This window comes from Triturus cristatus, chromosome 1_2 (genome assembly GCF_964204655.1).
Source record: "Triturus cristatus chromosome 1_2, aTriCri1.1, whole genome shotgun sequence".
Taxonomy (NCBI): Eukaryota; Metazoa; Chordata; class Amphibia; order Caudata; family Salamandridae; genus Triturus; species Triturus cristatus.
This window is the reverse complement of record NC_140580.1, coordinates 146,539,442-146,553,773: the sequence shown is the minus strand read 5'-3', so window position 1 is coordinate 146,553,773 and position 14,332 is coordinate 146,539,442. Positions and strand designations below refer to the sequence as shown.

Here is a 14,332-nt window from a genome sequence, read left to right as displayed (position 1 = left end):
TTATGTGGTGGACCGTTCCCGCGCGATGCCCATTTCGCTTGATGACTTGTGCCAAGCACTTCTCAGGATGAGTGTCTGCAAACAACTCTGAAGGCAGTAAAGACAAACAAGTGACATCAGTTCAAAGGTGAATGGGCTCTTCTCACCCCAGAAGCACGGCTTGTGCTTCAAAGCTTGTACCACATGCGACAGGAACTGAGTGCGGATCAAAATGGTTACCTGTTGCAAGGCCATCGCCTAGTCATCCCTGCCTTGTTGGCTAATCGAGTAATCCAACTGGCCCATGCTGGACATCAAGAGACGGTGAAAACTAAGGGACACCTCCGAACCAAGGTGTGGTTCCCTCTTTTCAATGAGAAAGTAGAGGGAACAGTAGGGTCCTGTTCATGGTGTGAAGCCACTGGGGAATCAAGCCTTTCAGCACCCATACTGACAGAACAAGGTCCCCATGGCCCCTGGATATGTGTCAGCATGGATGGGAGACACACTCTAGTGGTAATTGATGACTACTCTAAGTATCCGGAGGTAGAAGTATTATCTTCCCTTAGTGCCTCTAAAGTCATACCGAAGCTAGAAAAAATTATAGCCACCCATGGGCTAATTAAAGAGCTGAGGGCCAACAATGAACCTCCCTTCCAAGGGCAGGAAATTGTATTCTATTGCACCTCGCTAGGGATCGTCCACAAGAAAATCACTCCCAAGTGGCCTAAAGCCAATGGGGAGGCTGAACGCTTCATGAAGACTTTGAATAAAGTAATCAGAATTGCTACTGCCAGTGGTGAGTCCCCTGAACAAGACATTTACTCATTCTTGAGGGACTATAGACAAACTCTCATTCCACCACCGGTTGAGCCCTGGGTCATCTCTCCATATAGAGAGAAATTGTAGACTCCATCCCTCATCACCCGAAGTGGATCCCTGTGGCCATTAATGACCAAGAAGGGTATAGTCGGAGGAAGAGGTCGAATGACAAAGCCAGTCATCACCGCAGAGCAAAAAGTTCCAATCTGAAAGTTTGGGATCTTGTGCTAGTCCAAGATCGATATCCAGGCTGCATGTTTAGGCTGCCATTTATGAGAGGAACCCAAGTCGTGGCCCGTAGGGGGCAAGAGTCAATAACGCGGAACGTCTCAGCATTCAAGAAATTCTATCCCTGCTGAGGTACGACATCCCTGGGTGGCGATGGGATGAGGAGGGTTCAATAGTAAGGAGTCCCGAGAAAATCCTGCAAGCACAGAGACACAGATTGAGTCAAGTCATGTGCCACAGACAAGGTATGGGCTGAGGAGCAACCCTCAGCCGTCAAGCAGACTGAGAGACTACCGCTGCTAGAAGGTTGTCTTTGAACCACGGAGCCAGGCGACAGTTGAGGTCGACACAGTGTAAGGTCACTCAAAGTCTGCTGCACATTGGAACTGTACCGTATTTAGTGACCTGTAGGGATTGTGGTCAGAGTGCATACTTCATAGTTCATGTTGTTAAGCATGTCTGAAATGTTTTTCATTTTTTTGGAAGGAATGTAGTATCGTCCATCACGATACGTTAGTTGGGAAATGACGACAACTTTTAGTATAGCTAGGGGTGTGCTTCGGCTCACCCCGTGGCGTATGAAATGTTGGCTTCCCCATGTTACATGGGCACGTAAAATAAAGGTTTGCTGGCTTGTTTCTCAGTTAGAGGACCCCGCGCTGCAGTGTCTATTATACTTTGCGTGTGGCCGTATTTACTGTGTCTTGTAGGCCCTACCTGCGCATGCCACAGAGCATCGGCACCCCAGTGTCAGCGCAGTGTTGAGCCAGTGTGTATCAGACCTCTCCTCAACACAACATCCTTGTCTTCTCTGGTCTGCCATTAGTTTAGGCCTCACGTGGTGTTAGGTGACTGGACCACACACAGGATCTCTCCAGTATATGCGGCTGCCCGAGGCCACCGCAGGAGGCCACTCAAGAGGGCAGCCCTCTAGTGGCATCGGGCACCTCACTACCCTCCCGAGGGGGCAGGGACTCTGGCGGAGTCCCCTTCCTGGGTGCGGGTAGTGCCGCGTCATGTCCGGTGCGCGAGGCGGGGTGAAGGGTATATAGGTCCCCCCACCACGCTGACGTCCTCTTTGTCGCATCGGACACGCCGGGGTCGCTGGACACGCCGTCTCTTGACTGCTGCCTGTCTCGCTGTTGTCCTTTAGCAGCCGCTGTGGACTACTTCTCCGAGTTTCGGAGGTCGTGCGGACGGCGAGTGGAGTTGATTTGAGGTGAACCCAATACCTCTAATGGTCACCCCCTCTCCCCCGTATCACCATACTGCCATGAGCAGTGGGGGACCCCGCCAAAGTTGCGCGTCCCGGGACTTGGTCCCGCTGGGGGCGGCTGTAGTCAGCACCTGGGGCGGGGGGGGGTCCAACTCCCGGCCGCATTCCGAGGCGGCATACCCTGGTGCCTCGTTCGGTTCCCCTGTATAGCCCTCGTTTGGTCGTGCTGCGGGTTGCCCTCATCACGCTGGCCATGGCCCGGGTGGAGCCCTGGCAATTTTCAGGCCCAACCACGTGGAGGACCGCCGGGTTGTGCCCGCGGTCGGGGCTGTGTTGAGGGATTGTGAAGCTGGCAGGTTAGAGGGGGTTCTGGTTACGCGGCTGCAGGCCGCGCAGCCTTGCCCCAAACGAAGGAGTTGCCGTCCTTGTGAGGGGATGTAGCAGTGGTGGAGCGCATGCCTCGCATGTATTAGGACCTAGGTTCAATACCAAAGCGGTACAAAAGGGGGTGGTGATGGACGGAGCATCAGAACCAATCAAACACTCACATCTAGTCAACAGATGCGGGTTTGATCCATCACCGTTCTTTAGCCCACTCTGCCACCCCAGTTCAGACATGGCCATAGGCAAATCAGTCTGACCCTGTGCCTCATGGGAACAGTCCAGCCCGAACTGCCAAGTCCACTTCCATCGGGAGCCTCTGGTTACAGAGCAATGTAACGCAGCGGGGGTCTAAGTAGTCTGGGAAACAGCCCCCATGAATAAGGCCATGAATAAGGGATTCAGGGGAGTACGTCGGCAATGCGATCCAAAGGAAAAGTATGCCTTTACTGTGTACTGCCAACTTTGTAGTATATCAGGTAACTTATCCTTAGCTCCCCATAAATGTATCATTGGTTTGTGTGTTTATCAAACATCCTTTTAGCGAAGGTAAAATAACAGGTTATTCTGCTTCGGAAGCATTCCACAAGATGGCGCCTTTACACAACAGTGCGAATGCTGTTACCAGCCAGGAACTTGACAGTTTTCGTTTCCCATTGGTTGCTGGAGTGTGAAGAAAATCCTAGATAAAGTTGGGATTAGATACAGTCATCACACTTTCCAGCACTTTTTCCTCCGGCATGCGCAAACGTAGAGCTGGGAGGGAATGTCATCCATAATGAGGTCACCTTTTTGGTGGGTGCAGGGTTCAAAGTTACTACCTACGCCTCAGCCTCCAGCTCACAGTTTGGAAGTGGGGTTGCTCACCCAGGGCACGTTGTCCATGCCACGGATGAGTATACAGACATGGGGTGATCCCGGGAAAAGAACAAAGGTATCAAACGCGAGTGAATTTTGGCCTTTCTAGTATTAATTTAGCTATTGTCCTTTATAAATCAACTGGTAACGGACGCAGGCGTCCGGGCCTTCAGGAGGGGGTTAATTGCCCAAGGACCGAGACGAGTGGAGAGACAGTTTCTTCTCCGACTAATCGAGGTGACCGCCATGAGTTATGGTATTTGGTAAGGGACTCTGGGCCTTTATGTGCGTGTCAATATGTGCGCTCGCTTTATAGAGTAGCAGTTCAAGACAATCCACGATGCTGCTCTGTAAAGTACAGGAATTGGCCGCAGCAGGAAACCGGGGTTAATAGAAGCCATAATCAGTATATAAAAAAAATAATAATAATAATATATATATATATATATATCATGCTCTCACTCCGTCTTGGTCCCTGCACTCGCGATCGGGTGCTTTCATGCACGGTGACAGAAACCGTGCGGATTACAAATCCCCAGCTCGCGGCAAAAAATACCAGCACTCGTAAGAACGTACCTTTCAGATATTTATTCGAAAGGTTAACACACACACTAGACGCGTTTCGGCTTGCCGCCTTTGTCAATAGAGGCCGGCGCCAGTTTCTCACAGATTTAAGTATCATTGCATTGTGAGACATCAACAAGGGACACCTACACTTACTTCAGTGAAGGTGTCATCCATCTTTGAATGGGTTAGTTATATGCATTATGCCTTATATAAACATAGCTATTTTGCCCTGGATGGGCTAAATCAAATTGCAAAATATAAAGAACATAATATAGTCATTAAATGCATGAAAAACAGAAAACATTACAATCATGCCCTGTATGGGCTTGTATCCTATTATGTGTTTTCATAATAATTAACCCAATGATCTCTCATTTTTTAAACAAAAAACAAGACCTTACAAAGACGGAGTGAGAGCATGATAAACGATTCCCTTCACCGCCGAGAACTGTAAGTTGCAACATTGTATCATCGAGTCCGTAGAAGCTGTATCGGAAACGCAGCAGCTGGCGCTTCAAAGAGGAAATTGACTGAAAGCGCGGGACAACATTAAATGTGTTCTGAGGACGCTCAGTTGAGCTTTTGAACTTTTCTCGGCAGATCGAAAGAACGCAACACACGTAAAAGCAAATACAAGCTTTAATAATATGTTCGATGAAGAGGCCCGACGCGAGGCAGCCACAGAAATTTTCAAGAAACATAAAGACTCGCAAAGTAGCGAAGGAGATAGCGGAAAAGGAAGGGGGCGAACGTGAAAAGGGGGCAGGGTAGAGAGTTCCTGACCCCCTAGCCTTTGTCAGGGGGTCCCTGAAGGACCCCGAAGGCAGAAAAAACATTTTTTTTTTTTTTTTTTAAATCGCAGGGTGCGCCTCATAAAAAACCATAAAAATTTTTTTTTAAAATGTTAATACGTAGATTATTGTAAAATAAATATATACACAAATATAATAATACATACATAACTTAGCATTTAAAAAACCGTACAAATTCACTGAAAAAACCATAGGTTTCACACACGTTATAGTTAGGAATTAGCATTTAAAAAACCTTGCAAATTCACTTAAAAAACCATAGGTTTCACACATGTTATAGTTAGGTGGACATTTCACGAGTGAAATGTCCACCTAACTATAACATGTGTGAAACCTATGGTTTTTAAGTGAATATATATATATGTGCATCTCTTTTTCCCCCCCACCCCTTGCTTTTGGAACGAAAACCACAGTAGGCGGGACTATTGTTTGGGCATGATGGACTTTCTGGCCTGGAGCTACAATCTGACTGTCCAGGCCATGCGGTCATCTTTGTGTACTGCAAGTAATTACCAGAGGACTTCCCTCCCGCAGCGGGATCTGGAGTGTCCGGGCGGTAAGAAGAGAGTAAACGGCTCGGTGTGCCTCACCAAGTGTGGCAGACGATGAGCAGGCATTTGCACAGGAAGTGTAAGGGAAAGGAAAGTCCCCTAGGAGATACTGCAGGGATATCACCCCCTACTTTGATTGACAATGGCGTGGTTTTTCTGGACAGTCCGGATTCATGCCTTTCCGTGCCGGTAGAGAGGGCGCGTGGGTGATCCTCAGACCAGGAAGACATTCCAGCGTTCCAGCGCACCTTTCTTGCCTCCTATCCCCGTGTGTGCGCGCACAATTGCAGAGCTTAAGTTTGCAGGTGCCCTGCAAACTTGATAGGCACTTTGAAAGGGTACCCTTTTAAGTGCTTTAGTAAAAGTCATTGGGAGAGGTAGTGGCATAATGGCCAAAAGTGCTGACTTTGGCACGGGGAATCCCGGTCCGACACTCGGTGTCAGCTCAACATCCAGCTAGTTTGAGAAACGCAGCTAACCCCCCTGTCGTTGTTGGGCCAACAAGGTCCTTGTGCTGCCAGGGGTTATGGAACATGTGTACATCGCTCAGGCGCCTCCAAGCCCGGATATGCGCACAAAAGCAGCCTTAAACCTTGGTGGTCTCAGAGTTTTGCGTTGGTCTAATGGGTGTAATTACTGATATCGATATGTCTCCCTCATCTTCATGGTTTGATTTTGCTCGCAAGAACGTGTCAGTCATAGTCCTTTAGATGTCACTCATAGTTGCACTGAAATGATGAAAGTGTCACACATAGCAAACTGAATCAGGGGCAACTATGGATGGGGGCGGCTAGCTCTTGGTTGGCTATGCAAATGAGTTAGAATTGGGCTCATTTATCTGATGCAAATAGATGCATGGACTAAGCCAAAATATGAACTTGTTGTAGGTGTAGTGCTCCTTTTGTATTAAATATAGGGATGCACTGGCATAGTGGCGAAATACCAGGCAAGGGCAAGGCACAGCTATTTTCTCAGCACGATTGGAGGGCGCTGACACGGCATCCTCAAGGTTTGAGGTCAGAACTGTGAAATTACTGGAGATGCTTTCAGATTTGTATTAAGAGTCCCTTCACCTATCCCCTCAGAGCACACCAAGTTCCCATCGATCGCTGTTGCGATGCTGTTGCGTTCCCACTGGCCTCGAAATTAAAGCCTTTGGTATTACAGTGGCTTCTTAGCGGCTACGATTGTGTTGCGTCAGAGGCACCAGAGATTTGTATAATTAACGGAACTTCACTGAGCGCTATCGTGATGCAGTTGTGTTCCTAGCGATCTCTATTGTGACCGCACAGAATTTTCAATGAACCTCTATCGCGATTTGCATGTTTCGGGACTTTTCCACTGTGACGTCATTGGATTCCAGGGATATTCAGAGAGCTCCGTTGCAGCTCTTAGGACAACGCTCTGAGTGCAGCAGACTGGGCCCACCCCAAAGCCAGGCTTAAGGATGACGTCTGCCTCCAGATTTGCATGTATGTAGCGCGCACGTATGCGGATCCTAGTCTTGCGCATTTCCGGGCGTCACTATGTACGTGTCGCCGCGAACATCCCAAGGTCAGAAATTGTGTTTTACTCTGCCTACAGTTGACATTGCGGTACGTCTGCTTTGGTGGTTACCGGACAGGGTGCCCTGGGTGGGGCAAATCAGTATATCAGTTGGGGTTAATTATGGGTGCTCTAAACAACTTGTACTGCCAGGGGGCCATTAAGCGGGAAGACCACTTTGGGGGCAGTCTATCTCAATTTGGCTGTTCATGAATGAATAATGTCTTCATTCACTAATTCCGAGAATGGGCACCGCTCCATCCTTCCCAGCAAGGTAGACCTCAGCGTGTAGTTATGTCCTTTACTTTGAGGAGCGACTCTTTCAATGCTTTTCGCCATAGAACTATTCTCGCCAACTTTGCTTCAGTAGTGGATGGTGCCTTTGTCCCAAATGCATCAATATTTGACTGACTATCAGCTGACTCGCTGTGCACTGGTCCTTGTTCAAGACCGTCTCATGGCGCCTGAGTTAATCGTGGCCCATGTAGGTTGCAATTGTTTCAATATCAGTTTTGCCTGGGCGATCAACCGAATCGGTGTTGCGAGTGGCCACCCGGTTGGTCATGGTTTGCCTGCCCTATACTAGCACTCGTGAATGTCAGTGGGGACAAGGTGGGGCGCTCCAGTGAGGTCCACCTTCTTTTAAGTTTTGTTGGTTTTAAAGTAGGCAGGAGCTGTACTTCTCCTCTCAGGGGGCTTTGAACCGTAGCAGGCTCTTCTGGGAGGTGGCACGGCTGTGTCCGGCTGTCCGTTTGTTGGCATTATGTCAATGTGGTGTTCTAACATAGTATTATGCCCGGGTGGCAAGGATTGAATTTGCACGTTCTTTCACCTTTAAAGAGTCGCCTGTGTGCCCCCCCGGGTGTATGTCTGGATGCGATATCATGGTATCATATTGGTTCGTGGCCGATTCTCGGGGAAGTGGCCCTTTGGCCAGTTCATGCATGATGCTGAGGTTTCCTGGCGGTTCTAATTTGGCACTAATGCTTTAGACCTCCATTTCGTCCACAGCTCTACCTACATGGCACGTTATTTAGTATAATATCGATTGCTTGGCAACGCAGTGTGGCTGCACAAGCCAGGGTGGAGCTTGCCTTTTTTTGAAGGGAGGCATTTAATGCTTGTCCAAACACATAGGGTGACAGTCCCACCCTTTCAGAATGGATGCATTTTCAATATGCTACGCAGCGAATCCAGAATTGTGGCTCCAGTTATCTGATACAATATAACAAGCATTGTTAAGCGACTGGTACTGGCGTTTTTGTAGGGTAGGTGTAGCGTGGCCTTGTATTATATATCGTGAGGCAATGTCAGAAGCCGCAAAATGTCAGCCGGCAGCACACTAAGCTTAGCACCTACCCAAAGCTTAGGCCTTTAGGGAGGAACACCTGCTGGCACCATTTAGAAACAGTTACAGATATACACTGGGGGGCATTCTTCTGCAAGCAAGGGCAGGTTTCAGGTCGCTTCAGTTAAGACGTATTCACCCGCACTTTAGCGAGGGCAGCAGGCGGGTGGTGTAGGGGTCAGCTGACAAGCATGCTATGGTGCTAAATAGTCCGGTAATTGCTTTGTTTGAGCCAAATGTTGACAGGGTATTATTGACCATTCGGCATTATAATACTTAGGAAAGGGCAGTTATTTGCTCTGTACGCTCCCGTATGGTTCACACAGACTTGTCTGCCCCCTGGTTTATCCGTCGATGGGTTAGAACCCGAGACTTGAAGTGGCATCCCCTGCCCCGGTGTCCCAAACACGTTGATAGTCAACGCTGGGGTAGTTGTACCATGAAGGGCCTGATTACTACTTGGGTTTTCCCTACGTTTTGGGGTCAAACTAGATGGGAGCATTAAGTCTACATGCCTTATGGAAGATCCAGCTTTCCTTCAATCTAAGCATGGGCAGTTAGCGATAGTAGGTCAGCGTGTAGGAACAGACACCGGCTCTTCACCAACATCGAGCCCCGGGGGCACGCGCGCTGCACAAACACAGAGCTTAAACCACAGGGGTGCCAAGTAGCATAAACCAGTAAACAGGTCTAAGAGGTGTGTCTCTGGCCTTTCAGCTTGTGAATCCAACTCCATTTAGAGGTACGCCCAGGCGAAAATTGGGTGCTTCTTAAGGTTGTCATGACCAATGCGGTTAGTGGTATCTCCCAGCGGTTCCACTGGAAGGGTACGACAGCTAGCATGTACAGGGAACCTGGGATTCTGACAATCTTACCACGCTTGTGGGGATGCGGGCAGCCAACATGGAGCTACATGGTTTAAACCCTGCTAAAGGCAGGTCATGCTGTCCCTTTTTTTCCTTCAACTGACAATGATAAAGGCATAGAGAGCGTTCCCTGCCCTAGATGCCAACTACAACTACCCTCCATTTTTAACTTACCAGCGCTTGGTCCCAGTGCTCAGATAGGTAACAAGATGGACTCAATTAGTGGAGGTGCCTTAAAGTGCATCCTATTTAATGCTAGATCCCTAGTTAAGCACAGCACGGAATGGGCATTACTGTTGGAGGACCTTCAGGTAAAGTTGGCCTTTATCACGGAATCTTGGACAGACAGTACCTCCGGACCTGACCTAGTGAAAGCAACCCCTGCTGGGTATCATTGCCATACGCTAAACAGGCCACACGCTAAACAGGCCACATAAAAAAGGTATCATTGCCATACGCTAAACAGGCCACATAAAAAAGGGGGAGGGCTTGCCTGTCGATTCCTTGGAGCCTAACTTTCTCACAATTTCTAACACCTCATGCGAAGCCCTAGCTTTCAATATTCATGCAGTAAATTTTAGAACTTTTAAAGGCATTCTACTGTATCGCCCACCGGGTCCGAAGACCGGTTTTGTGGAGACAGTGGGCTCCTTGATTGAAGAGGGACTCTGTCTGGAATCCTACACAGTACTGGGTGATTTTAATTTTCACTTAGAAAACCACCTGGATTCGGATACCAATCGGCTGGAGCAAACAATGGGCGCCGGAGGCCTCCAACAACTGGTTAAGAGCCCTACGCATGAAAAAGGTCATACCCTCGATGGTATTTACTCAAACAACCATGAGCTTGTCGTCACCTCAGTCCTTCCTATTTCTTGGTCGGATCACTCTGCCATTCAGTTTGAACTGAATGATTGTAGAAGTCATCGAGATAACACTAAACCAGTACAGGAGATTGTAACCAGAGCATGGGGAAAACTGAATATTAACAAACTAAATAATTCCCTTAGTAGCTCTATGCGGCCCCTCCCTTTGGGAGTGGACAAGGCCGCGGTGGCTTATAACCAATGGCTTGCCTCTTCCTGTAACAAATTAGCTCCTAGGAAACTTTGGATTCCCAAACTAGCGACACCGTCGGCCCCCTGGTATTCTGAAGATCTTAGAGCTAAAAAACTAGATTGTAAATTGCTAGAAAGGGCTTGGCGGAAAAAATATAGCGAAATAGATAAGAAAGAATATAAACAAGGAATCACTATTTATAAACAACTGCTATTGGAAGCGAAAAGAAAGTTTTTATCTACCCAGATAGCATTGGCCAAGTCCAATTCGAAGGACCTTTTTAGCATCATTAAAAAATTGTCAATTCCAACTGCCCCGAGGAGTTACAGCAGTTTAACATTTTGCGATAAAATTGCCGACTTTTTTAAAGTTGAAATCATATTCTCCTCCCTCACGGAAGCTAATAAGATAGCTCAGTTGAACTCCAATATGATCAAAGTTGGCAGTACTAATTCGTCCCTGGATTTTGACCAATTCTCATCACTGGAGATACCTAAGACAATTAAGGTCTTGACCTCGATTCGCTCTGGAGCCCCTACCAACCCCTGTCCTGCGTGGATCACTAAACAAGGGCCTGAAGTAATTGGAAAGGCTCTGACCCCTTTGTTAAACGATGCTTTTTCCTCTGGTATATTTCCTGGTATCTGGAAGCAGGCATCTGTCCTTCCACTTTTGAAAAAACAGAATTTGGATCCAAAGGTCCCTAACAACTACAGGCCAATCTCGCGGTTCCCCTTTCCTGCCAAAGTCCTGGAAAAAGAGATGAACATCCAACTCAGTGTTTTTCTTCATCGCAATAACTCATTGGACCCTTCACAATATGGGTTCAGGGCTGATCACAGCACTGAGTTGGCTTTGCTGAAATCCACTGAGGAAATCAGAGAGGCCGTTGATGGAGGAGGTAGTGCAGTATTAATTTTATTGGACCTGTTCGCGGCCTTTGACACTGTCCATAATAAGTTATTAATGGACCGGCTGTCTGAGATTGGTGTCAAAGGCATAGCCTGGAAACTCTTACAATCTTTTCTAGCCGACAGATCCCAAACTGTGGAGCTGGACGGCCATTCATCTAGACCATTTACACTCCCATGCGGGGTGCCTCAGGGATCCTCGCTTAGCCCAACTCTTTTCAATATTTATGTGGCACCACTGGCAGGAGTTATGAGATCTTTTGGCTTTCAGCTCACCTCCTATGCAGATGACACACAAATAGTGTTGTCACTGGCTAAGGGAAATGAGAAAGAAACTGGGGACCGGTTTTTTGAATGCATGAGTTCCATTTCTTGCTGGATGTCCTCTAATTGCTTGAAGCTCAATTCCAACAAGACTGAGGTCCTAAAGTTCGGGGTCAATCCTCTTGTATGGACACCGGATTGGTGGCCGGAAGATCTTTGATCCTGCCCCATACCCTCCAGGAAGGCTAAAAACCTTGCGGTGATAGTTGATAACACACTTACTTTGGGCGATCAAGTAAGCCTAGTGACCTCAGCCTGCTTTATGATTCTTAGAGTCATTAGGAAAATTAAGACCGTTTTTGACCGAGAGCAATCTCAAGACAGTAGTCATGGCTCTCATAACATCGTGTCTGGACTATTGTAATAGCCTTTATTTGAATATACAAAAACAGCACATGTATAGGCTCCAATTGGTCCAAAACACAGCAGCTAGACTGCTGTCCGGAACACCTAAATTTACTTCTGTGAAAGGAGAACTAAGGAAACTACACTGGCTTTCGATAAAACAAAGAGTTCGCTTCAAGGCACTCTGCATTGTTTTTAAGGCCGTTAATGGCATCGGTCCTGAATTTCTTAAGCAAAAGTTCCACTGGTATGTACCTGGCAGAACGTTACGCTCTACCAGTGCTAAACAAGTGCAAATCCCCAAGGCTAAAAAAGTTAATTGGGGTGGTAGGAGTTTCACTCTCTGTGCCTCCCGAGCCTGGAATGAGCTTCCTTTCTCCCTTAAGACTGCCCCGGATCTTCTGTCCTTTCGTAGGGGCTTGAAGACTTGGCTTTTCCTGCAGTAGTGCTCCTCAGCTTCCCAGGTAACCAGTACTTAGCGCCAGGGCACCCAAGGGTAATCGCGCGCTCTATAAGTGCAAATAACATAACATAATATAACAGTGTGCTGCTGTCCCAATAATCGGTGTAACAAGGTGTCAGGCACAATGGGCCACTATGTCTATAGAACACTTGGCACGTCCAGTCTTCAACTAAACCTAAACTTGAACGGAGCAGATAATTTTCCCCGCCAGGGATGCTCCGGGTGGCAGAGGGTACTCCCCCTCCCCCCTATTTGGGAATATTCTAGGTGGGGTAAAGTAGGACTTAGTCAATCCTCAATGTTAGGCACCATTTACAGTCAGTGCACACTGTCTAAATCAGACAGATTATCTGAGGGGTTACACACTTCTAGCTATGAACACTCCTGTGCGTCATGACCTAGCATGCACAGGGACTGTTCTAGGGTTAAGTATATTCCTTCTCGCCATATAGCCAAAGAAGGCAGGTGGGTTGGGGGAGGGGTCACCTAGCAAGTGGGCTGCTGTCCCATATATGGGGCACGCAGGTGTTCAGGCACACTCGGTGCTCGAAGGGCGGCAGCTGGTGAGATCAGCAAACTGATGGGGCAATGTGCGCCACAGTGTCTGATTGCTTTCCGCCCACAGTTGGCACGGGGTGGAGTCATGTGAGACAGTGGAACTTTCACGCTGAAGGGTGAATAGTCAATTGCACAAGTCACAGGCCAAAGCTTATTCGGGCTATGTCAAGGGCCATCGTGAGATAGATGAGGTTCATTTATCTCCGGTAGGGATGTATCCCTTTCCTCTAGATTTGCTGGTGACGCTAGAGAGGAGAGGTTGCAGGCAAGACTATAGCTGTTTTGGTGGGAGGCTCTGGCGGCGACGGTGGCTGCCTCCAGAGCTGTGGTGGAGTTACAGGGCGATCTTGAAGCAAATGGGTACAGAAGGGTACCTCTGCACGGCACCATAGGGGGTGCCAGAGCCAAAGCCCAGGAGCCTCATGGGATGTTCCTGGAAAACCCTGTCGGCGCCCTGTTAGTCCTTCAGGCGGTTGTGGGCCTGAACAACCGGGGGCTTGCCTTGCTACGCTCCGCCCTGAAAGGGGCATGAGTAATAAGGGACTATGTTTCACGTGATCCGGGAAGAGGAGTTTCGCCACTGTGCTGCTAGGCTTATCAGGCGGGCACGTGGCGAGAAGGCTGCCTGCCCTTGGATCGCCGGTAAGCTAACCCACCAGATTACATAACGTTGTATGTAATAAACCTGCAGCAGTTTTCCCCCAAACAAATCTGCGTGGTGTGTACTTATTTTGCATGCATGCTATGTGCTTAGGGGTGGGAAGTGTTGCCATGAGGCTGCTATGCGGCTGCCCGAGGCCACCGCAGGAGGCCACTCAAGAGGGCAGCTCTCTGGGGCATCGGGCACCTCACTACCCCCGAGGGGGCAGAGACTCTGGCGGAGTCCCCTTCCTGGGCGCAGGCAGAGTTGCGTCATGTCCGGTGCGCGAGGCGGGGTGAGGGGTTTATAGGTCCCCCCACCACGCTGACGGCCTCTTTGTCGCACCGGACACGCCGTGGTCGCTGCCTCGCTGGACACGCCATCTCCCACCCTACCGCTTTCCCGGCGTGGTTGGTGGCAGGAAGTATGGTGAGAATGTTGTAGTGTTGTACTTCTTTCATTGCAGGCGGAGTTACAGGGCGATCTGGAAGCAAATGGGTACAGAAGGGTACCTCTGCGCGGCACCACTGGGGGTGCCAGAGCCAAAGCCCAGGAGCCTCATGGGAGGTTCCTGGAAAACCGTGTCGGCGCCCCGTTAGTCCTTCGGGCGGTTGTGGGCCTGAACAACCGGGGGCTTGCATTGCTACGCTCCGCCCTGAAAGGGGCGTGAGTAATAAGGGACTATGTGTCACGTGATCCGGGAAGAGGATCACCAGAAGGTGCAGTACAAAGGTGTTTCACCACCGTGCTGCTAGGCTCATCAGGCGGGCAGGTGGCGAGAAGGCTGCCTGCCCTTGGATCGCCCGTAAGCTAACCCACCAGATTACATAACGTTGTATGTAATAAACCTGGAGCAGTT

The 14,332-nt window shown here is 48.9% G+C and overlaps 1 protein-coding gene across 2 annotated transcripts in view; it reads left to right on the top strand.

The window, feature by feature from the left end:
* LOC146866978 (caspase-7-like) overlaps positions 1-14,332 on the top strand; it is a 200,191-nt gene that overhangs the window by 159,324 nt on the left and 26,535 nt on the right. The window lies entirely within an intron of this gene.